Source organism: Aythya marila (assembly GCF_965140915.1).
Source record: "Aythya marila genome assembly, chromosome: 8".
Lineage (NCBI taxonomy): Eukaryota > Metazoa > Chordata > Aves > Anseriformes > Anatidae > Aythya > Aythya marila.
In genome coordinates this window covers 23,490,284-23,499,851 of record NC_139049.1, presented here as the reverse complement: position 1 = coordinate 23,499,851, position 9,568 = coordinate 23,490,284, and positions in this window count along the sequence as shown.

Sequence of the window (9,568 nt, the reverse complement as noted above, 5' to 3'; positions counted from 1 at the left end):
TTTTCCACTCTTCTCTCCAAACTATCACCTTCAGGCAGAGCTTAAGTCATCCTCTCTTTTCCCTGCCTAATTACACAATTTACTCCTTCTCTGGTTGTAATCAGCTCCCATTTATACAGCCCTGAGAGATCACAGGATAATCACCAGGGGGAATAACCCTGTGATTTCCCCTGCTGCCTCTGCAGAAGTCCCTCCAGTGAGGGGGGGGGGGTGCCAAACTCCTTCCTCAGGGACTCTGCAGGGTTAGCCTGGCATCCCTCTTCTCCCTCCTGGTCCCTATCCCACCCAGTCCCAGGTGGATGCAGTGACTCTCCAATGACTCCCCCAGCTTGTGGGATCTTCCTTTTTAAATTCTGCGTAAACACTTTTTTTTTTTTCTTTCCCTAAGGCTCTTTCATTTTGCTCTGGAGTTAAGAAATACCTAGCAGGAATCAGGGTCTCATATTTTTTTCTCAGCTCTTTGCAGGCACCAGGCAATGACAGGTCCTCCCCAAGAGAGCTGACAGCCTCCTCTCCCCTCAGGAGAGCTTGTGAACCCAGGGACTGGCCAAGAACAACATGAGGGAGAGGTAATGTGACAAAATGTCTCCTGATGGAAGCAAGCCTCAGACCTCATCTAACAGCTTCAGCCATTCTGCAACAAAAAACAGGCAAAAACCTGTCATCATGCTAAGGAGAGCAAAGCTGTAGCTTTAGCAAAATTAAACAGTGCCATGTGGATCTTCTTAGGTGAAGCTCTGAAGGGATCAGGGCTGCAGGATCAGGACCCCAGCCCACCGGTATAGTTTGGACATACTCAGCTGGGAAAGTAATTAGAAAGTAATTAAATATCCCCAGTTAATTCCTGAACAAACCACAAGAGGGAAACTGAGTACGGTCATACCAAGTTGCTGTCAGCTGGAGTTGTAATCCCATTTCATCACTGTCAGAGGCAGCTCAAATGCCCTTCCACCAAAGCCACTTACTGAGAGAGAGGAAACATTAAGTGCTTTAAAAATATTCACTTCAGGGAGAGAAAAATCCTGTTCCTTTCCTGAGGTCGGATGCCGCTCACCATGCAGCCGGGCTGCACGCTGAGTGCCGGATGGAGGCAGCGGTTCAGCAGCAAGGACCCAGCGCTGCAGCCGCTTTTGGCACATTTGCATGAATATCACCCAAAAGAAAATTGAATATCGAGCCCAGATTGGTTCAGGCTGGGTGGCTGGCATGGTTCACGCCTCGGCTGTCTGCCTGCTGAGCTGCCCCAGCGATGAGCAGTGGGCTGGGGCTACACCTGCAGTGCAGCACCCATTGTACAGGTGGGAACAGCCAAGGCACAGCCCTGGTGCCCCCCAGTTTGGGGGCACAGTTGTGCAGCTGCTGCCTGCTTTGATCTCGAATCCCTTTGCCACCACGTATGAGATTTCATGGTGCCTTTCGATTCATTTATGACTGCTGTCCTTTTGGCCCAAGTGGTACCTAATCCTTATTACTGCTAGAGGAGAAAAAAAATAAATCTCTGCTAATCTCCTTTATTTAAAAAAAAAAAAAAAAAAAAAAAAAAAAAACTATTTTCTTAAAGCAGAAAAGGCAGATGGAACAGGGAGATCTGGGGCTGAGAAATGTCCACAGGCATTTCTCCAGCAAGCTCTGAGCCCCAGAAATGCTGCACTCCCCACTCCCATGGGTTTGGGGCTTCCCTCTCCAAATCCCTCGTTGTCTCTGTGGTGGAAAGCAAGCCGACCACCCCTCCACCGTGCTGAGCCACATGCCATGGCAGGGGAGCCATGAGGTGGAGAGGGGGCTGGGTGGCCTCCAGGAAAAGCAACAACCTCCTCCAGGGAGGAGAGCCCGGGGCAAAGCCCTGGGCTTTCTTCTTGCACTTTGTTGCTGCATCCAGCACTGCTTGCGGCTCTGGCCCTAATTTGGCACAAAGCAGCTGATTCCTTTGCAGGTTCATGATGCTGGCTCACAAAGCAAGAGACCCCCTCAGAGCCCCCAGGACACTGCTCCACTCCGTGGGACCACTTTCAGGAACCAGTCCTCCATTCACAAGGAAGGCTGTCCCTACCAGGGACTTCCCCCCACATTCACTTTTGCTTCAAGGTTGTTTTTTTCCCCAAGAAATATTTTTATGTGCGCACAAATCTGACTCAGGTTTTGAATCAGCTCAAAACATTTCGTTTGATGCAAAGCAAAATGTTGTATTTTGTTTACAAGCTAATTAGCCAGTCTTATCTCCCTCACCTTTACAAGCACAGGCAAGCCAACAGCACAACCTGCAAACGTTAAAAAGGCTGGATTTAGGAAACATCATACGCAAGCTGTGTTGGCACTTCCAAAAACACATCCCTCAATTCTCAAAAGGAAGAGGGGAGGCTGAAATGACTTCCCAAATTCAGCTTGATTTTGCAAATTGGCTTAGCCCTGCTGAAGGCCCCTTTTTTCAAGAAATTTACAATCAGTTGCAATTTTCCTTGCCAAGCTCAGACACTTACAGAGCACTCAGAGAGCTGCAGAACAAACCCATGGGCAAATCTCAGCCTTACGAACCAGACCCTGGTCCCACTGGGTCCCCTGCGACCCCACATCACCACCACCAGAGATCTTTGGGGCTGTGTTCAGGATGCTGCCCGTGGGTACGAATGCACCTCTACGTGAGTCCCAGTGCAGGACCAGGACTGAAATGAGTCCTGCAACCATCTTAACAGCTTCTACCTCCAAAATATCACAAGTGTGAAAGCTGAAAGACAGAATACTCATGAATGCATAGTATATATATATATGTACATGCTTACTTTCTAGGTAGGTAATCTGCTAGGTTTTACAGGACAGACAGAGCATCGTTTTGCTCAGCCAGGTGCTCTGGGGCTGAAAAGGGAAGTGCCACCCCCAGCTACTCGTCACTGCTTTCCCCAGCTGCTGTGCCTTGCCTTGGAAGAGCCCGTCCTCTGGCAGGAGGCAAAACATTATCCTCCCTGCCCCGTTATTAAATCTCAACAGAATTACAAATAAAAATAAAAATAAAATCTGGCTTCTATAAGCAATGGCGCAGGACAGAGGAAACATCATTTCATTGGGGCAATTAGCACAGGCTAATTAAACCCTAGTCTTCTGATCAGGCTCTGCTGATTAAGTTGGTTGCAGACACTCTGGATTATATTAACAAAATGAATCAGTTAATTACACGACAATCAATAAGAACCAAAAAGTAGGACAAGCAATTTGCCTTTAAATGACCATCTAAATTCATCACCATGATGCGTGTTTGTAAATGTTAAGGAAAGGGGCAGACACGATGGATCTCTTAGACGCTAAGATAATCATTTCTGATAGCTGCTATTCACAAAAAGCAGGGAATTTACAGCATCTCCCTGAAAAAAAAAAAAAAAAAAAAAAAAAAAAAAGTAATTATTTTCTATAATAGTTTACAAAGCAAGGAGGGCACAAACAAACACAGCTACTGGGGAAAAAAATACAAACAAACAACTCAGCTACTGGGAAAAAAAAAAAAAAAAAAAAAAAAAAAAAAAAAAAAACTACCTTCACAAACTTAGTCCTTTAATAAACTGAAAGTCTTCATTTGGAGTTGTGACCTAAAATGATCAGCATTGCTTTGAAGCAGAGACATTGTGGTCTTGAATGATTATCTGACTTAGAGCTCCCATCCAAATTGAAAACCTTAGTGAAGTGGAAGCTGGAAAATGACATTGTTAAAGAAGCAATTTTGCCCTGAAAAGCTTAAAGCCTGAATGGAAGGACTTAAAAAAATAAAGAGGAAAAAACTATTCTGTGAAAAGAAATATATATATATATATATATATCTGTTGTTCTCATTTGGCAGAGTTCAAAACAGGCAGACCATGAGGGATTCTGAGCATTTGTAATGAGTGCTTTTAATCATTAAAAAAAAAAAATAAAAAGCTTGATCAAGATGGCTATTGAGAATTTCTTCTCTCTGAAAGCTGCTTTTCAGTCAAGCTAAAAAGCAGTAACATTTTCAAGAAAAAAAAAAAAAAACAGTGAAAATGTCATAAAAAATGAAACATCTGACAAGCATGACAATCTCCCCAACCTTGAAAAAAAGGGAATTGGGTATTTTATTTTTGACTCTTTGCTTTATGCTTTTGGCTGCCAGGATAATGCAGAATTAGGAAGGTGACTTTTCCTTCTTCCTGGAGACCTCGGGAGCAGAAAGATGAGCCTCACCCAAAATCGTGCCTGTTATCACCGTCTCAGGTGGGTGAGGGGAGACCTCTGGAGGTCTCTGTTCCAAACTCATGCTCAAAGCAGGGCCAGCATCAAAACTTGTTTGCTTTGGGCTCTGAAGACTCCAAGGTTGGGTGCTGCAGCACCTCCCACCACCCCTGATCTCAGGCAGAGGAATTGCACCCAACTTTTTTGCCTCCAGCATCAGTGCCCTGACAGACGCCCCTCGCTGCCCTGAGATGGCCACGGCAGAACAAAAGCAGGGGCTGCACACTTAGAGGCATCTCCAGTCACAAGGGAAAGAGCCTCAAGAGCTTTTTGAAGGCTCTGGTCCATGGCCTTCAGTAGGACATGAGAAGTGGAGAGCAGGTGCTCTCCAAACCAGCCCCTTCCAACCAGCCGTGCTGTGGACACTCAGCCCCACCACAAGCCGGCCTCCAAGCCATTCTCCAAAACTGCCATACCTGGTTTCTCTTCCAGCTTTGTTTTCTCCCCTTTCAGTCTGCTAGCAGCTGTGTTTCTGAGGGCACAGCGGTCACTTACCAGTCCCTGCAGCACTAAAACAAAGAGGCAGAGCTGCAAAGCCACAGACTGGCCTGCCAAGCAGGGAATCTTCCACATTTGTGGGCAATCCCTTGCCACGTGCCATTTGGTCTATCTCACACAGGGAGCAGATCAAGCTACCAGGGGACCTTCAGCTCTAAAACCTGCTAAAAGACTGAAACTGCCCAGGAAGAGAGTGGATGGCAGCGAGAGGGCTCAGCAGCAGCTCTCCAGGTTCCTGTGATTGCTTTCCCAAAGCCTCTCAAGCTGTCTGCCGAGGTGGAGCCTGCAGAGAGTTGAGGCAAATACCTTTCATCTTTTTTAAGCTCCGTTTCTGAAGGAAGCAGAATGCTGCTGCTTTTCTCCTTTTTTCTTCCTAATAACTTTTAAATCCTTTGGCTGCTCGCACCAGGTTTTTCACAGGGGGGCTGGAATAAACAGGCAGCCGGGGAGAGGAGGGAGAAGCTCTGCTAGTGCAAAGTGCCTCTCGTTGACAGTCACATGAAACATCTCATCCTCTGAGCAGAGCCAGGCCTCCAGGATAACTCCGTGGGCAATGGGCTGCTCTGGCTCAGCCGGCTGAGTCCCAGGCAAGTTGTTCTGCTTCATGGAAGGGCTTTGCAGCTTAAAGAAGCAGGCAGAAAGAGCTGATTTGTAGCATGGAAGGAGGTCGTGCCCAGAGCTTCTTCGGTAAGGAGCTGCTTCAGCCACCCCACGTGCACCTGCTGAAGAGTTGCAGCCCAAGGAGATAGAGGTTAGAAATTAAGGAAGACCTTGCCAGGAGGAAAAATAATCCTGTCTGGCAGGGAGGGCGTTCCACCTTTGTTAAGAAAAAGTAATACACCCTTCTTTTAGGGCTATGCTTTGGGTGCAGGTAACCCCTACACCTCTCCTGACGTAATTTCTAATGTCCAACCTAATTTCTACTTTTCTGTAAGGAAGCCACTGTCCTTGAGAAGACCACCAGTAGGTTTATGCACTGCCTGAAGTAGATGGGCAACAAACAGACCTGAAAAGAGAGGGTGACAATGTGACAGATTTTAGGGTGTGCATGGTGCTGCACAAAGCCCAAGGACAAGCCCTGTCCCGTTGCTCCAGACAATAAGGGTGCTGCAAATTCCAGGTGGTAATTCATGCCTACATGAATGCCAAAATTGATGTACATGCTGGACATCTACCAATGCTCCTCTGAACATCAAGAAGAAGGCTTTTCCTCTTCAAAGGCATCCTTGTTCTCCTTGGAGAGTCTGCTTTGAAGGCACAAGGACCCTGAAGTCAGGTGATTGTGCCACACAGTCACATCAGCAAACCTGGCACGTTTGTGTGCAGAAAAGAGAAAAAAAAAACCTTGATCACTACTTGCATTTTACCTTAACTAAATCTGCCTTGATCTCACAAAACCCTGGGTGCTTGAGTACAAAGGCACGAGTTCAAAGAGACAGCAAGAAGATAATCTGAAAGCAAAAGGAAGCTCTTCAGGAAGTTGGGAAGAAGTAATTAGAAAGCACTGCTATTCCAAAACTTCAAAATAAATGACATCAAGTCAGCCATTATATACTCACTAACCTAAGAGCATCCTCTTCTCCTGTCAGTCAAGAAAAAACAAGCCTGTAGACCTGTGGGATTGCAAAGGCAGGAGCTGGGGCTCCTCGCCACCCTGCTCAAGCAGGCAAAGGCAAACACTGCAGGTGAGGCAGGGACCAGAGGCTTTTTGAGTTTAATTGTGCTTCTCCATCCCCGCCACCATCAGTGTCCACTGTGAACTCCATGAGCTCCATGAGCTTCAGCATTCAGTAGCAAACGTCCCATTTTCATGTTATCCATCCAAAATGTGCTGGCTTTTCAGTTCAGTATATTAATTAATTTTTCATTTCACCTTCAGAAACCATAGCTTGGCCTAGGAAGCCTGGTGACAAATCAGAGGATAACTCTGTATCTTCCAGCCCAGGTTAAAGCTAACACCAGGGCTGCATTCAGGATCCTATTGCTTCAAAACTGCAGCAGGTTCCCTGGACTGGTCACACAATTCTTCCCTCTCTAGCCTCCCAGCTGTACCACACCACTAATCATTGCACAATTTCTGTCCTCTCAGACTGAAAGCTCCAGGGGCTATCCAAGGACACCACACAGGAGGAGCCCCTCCATCAGACAACCAGGGGCTGACGTGCTTAAGCTGAATGCAGACAAGGCTGGCAGCGAGGGATGGCATCCTTCATCAGGAAAATTGATCCACAGAAGTGAAGAGGAGCAGTTTTGTCTCCAGCAGGCAACATCAATACACACATATGGGTGCAGAGCTAGCATTTCTCCCGCAGCATTTCACCATCCCCCTTCCACATCCCTCCCTACCCCTCACAACTGGTCGGATCCCCACTCCTACAGCCCCATGTGCTGGTGGTGCAAAACCCAAACCCCTTTCCCATGCCAGGAGGATTGTGGAGGTGCTGAGCAGGCTCCCAAGGTGCTCAGAAGATGCCCACATGAGCGTGTGGTGCCGCTCTCTGCTGTCAGCAAAGCTCCACGAGCCTCCCAGGCTGGGGCTGCCGGCAGCAGTAGGAGCTCAGTCCCCTGCCGTAAGCACTGATCCCTCCTAAACCCCGAAGTGATTGCATTAATCAGTTTGCTCCGAAGTAGGCCATGCTGAATGTGTTTGAGCCGGGCTGATAAAATGGGGAGAGGAAGAAGCGCAAGGAGATTAGAAAGGAATCGTGCTTAATTTGGGAACGTCTCTGAAGATTTATTCCAAAGCATGAAAGCCACGGGGAACGCTCCCGCCCGGAGATTAAAGATGCTCTGACTCACGTCTCCGAGGCCTGACAAAAGCCTATTCAGGAGCACTGCCTGCAGCCACAAGACAGGGGATACGGTTTTCCCAAAGCATTTCAATTTGCGACAGAAAGAGGAGATTTCATTAGTTTCACCACATAACACGAGACACGATGGTGCCTAGTGCTCCCACAGCTGGCTGTAGATCCCTGCCCTTTTGTGGGCCTGAGGGGAACCACAGGCAGCAGCTGGGCACAGCTTCTGAATCCCCACTTTCTGGTGTTTCCTATCGCTTTTGGCCTCCGAAGAAAAGCAGAGCAGAGCCAGGAGAAGGCAACCAGAGAGGAACAGCGTGAGCATCACCCCGTGTATGCTGTGCCCCCTCACGTCACCAAATTTCACAGAAAATAAATGCATCGGGTACATGGGTGGTGCTGAGGCCTCAGCATCTCTTCCCCTGCAAGCACATGAAGTCTGTGCCAGCTCCAAGGGAAAGAAGGTGGCACCTGCAAAAGGGTGGGTGTAGAAACTGGTCTGGCATTTTCTCCTTCTCTTTGAACTTGGGAGCGATGGGATGGCATCCATAGGGACCTGTGGTGTTGCTGCCGACAGACTGCCCGTGCTGCAGGGCCCTTTGTGGTGCTGGTGTAACCAAGGATGAGCAGCACAGCTCCAGGGCATTGGCATGAAGGAATCAACACTTGGCTGACGCAGGGACAACTTGAACATCCCCTGTTGCAATCACTGTAAGCACAGCCCTGTGTTTTTGCTCACAAGGGCTTTTTGGTGGATAACCCAGTGAAGAGCTTGTGGCTGATCCTATTAGCACCAACACCATCGGGGTGAAGGCTAAGATGGGCTACAGCACCTTTAGCTGCATTTGGGAGGTGGCAGCTCATGTTTGGGCCTGTGGCTGCCCATGCCTCCATGCACAGGACCACACACCAGGTACTACAGCTCAGGGCATGGGATACCAGCAAGCAGGAGAGCAGACGTGGCACCGTGCTGCCTCCACGTGAGATGTTCCCCTGCATGGCAGTGCGGCAGGTTGTCCTCAGCACAGCATTACAGACGGTCCTTTCTGAGCAGCTGCGATTGCTGCTCCTTGTTCTGTTCTCCAAGACAGCTGGAGCTGAGACAAGTCCGGCACTGTCTGAGCCTCTGCAGAGTTTGTTTTGATCTTGCTGCTGATGGGGAAGGACAGCCAGAGCCTGCTGAACAGAAAAGGCTGTGTACCAGCTCTCAGCGTCCAGGTAATTGTACTCATCTTCCATCCATCATCCTGGGAATGGCAGGCTCTGTTGCAGGACCTAATGCCCTTTATGCCATTTCTTTCATGGAACGAGCTTGAAATTGATTTTGAAACAGAAGCAAGAGCCTGTATCAATTTTCCCTTGGAGGTGTGACAGTGTGTCTGCCTTCTGCCAGGTTACTTTATTTTTGTTCTCTGCTGTGCGTGTGTTCCCCTCCCTTTATTCACCGAGACAGGTAGAAAGGATCCCATTTTTCTGCAGTCAGGCTGCTGGGGGAGAGGAGATGACTGATAACACGGGACAGGAGAACGACAGCCACCCACACACTTCACGCCGTGTCCATCACCATCACCCTCACCAGCTTTGTTTGCCATGGGAAAAGTTCAAGGAGGAGGTCTGAGGCAGATCTGTTCTCTGTAGCTCAGTCAGGCCTTTCCAAATCACAAAATCTAGCTGCCAAATTGTGGAAGGAAATCAAGTTTAAAGGCTAATGCACAAGGGGCTTTAAAAGCTGCAAGGGGACCCCATTAAAACGCACCCACAGGTTTCTAAGCAGTGCAGGGTCGTAGGACTGCTTTTTGGTGTCATTCTTGAGCCTCTGAGGTTCATGCTTCAAAACTTGTCTCTCTAACAAGTGAACCTGTAATGATAACATGCAAAGAAGTGACAGGCATGTTCACAGGACTGCTTTTGTGCAGGCGTGGAGCAACATTATGAACTCAAGATGAAGCCTGAGGTGGAACTCGACCCTACGAATCCCTAACAGAAGAAAAGTGCATCCTCCAGTTGTCAACAGAATCAAAAATCAGAAGGATTTA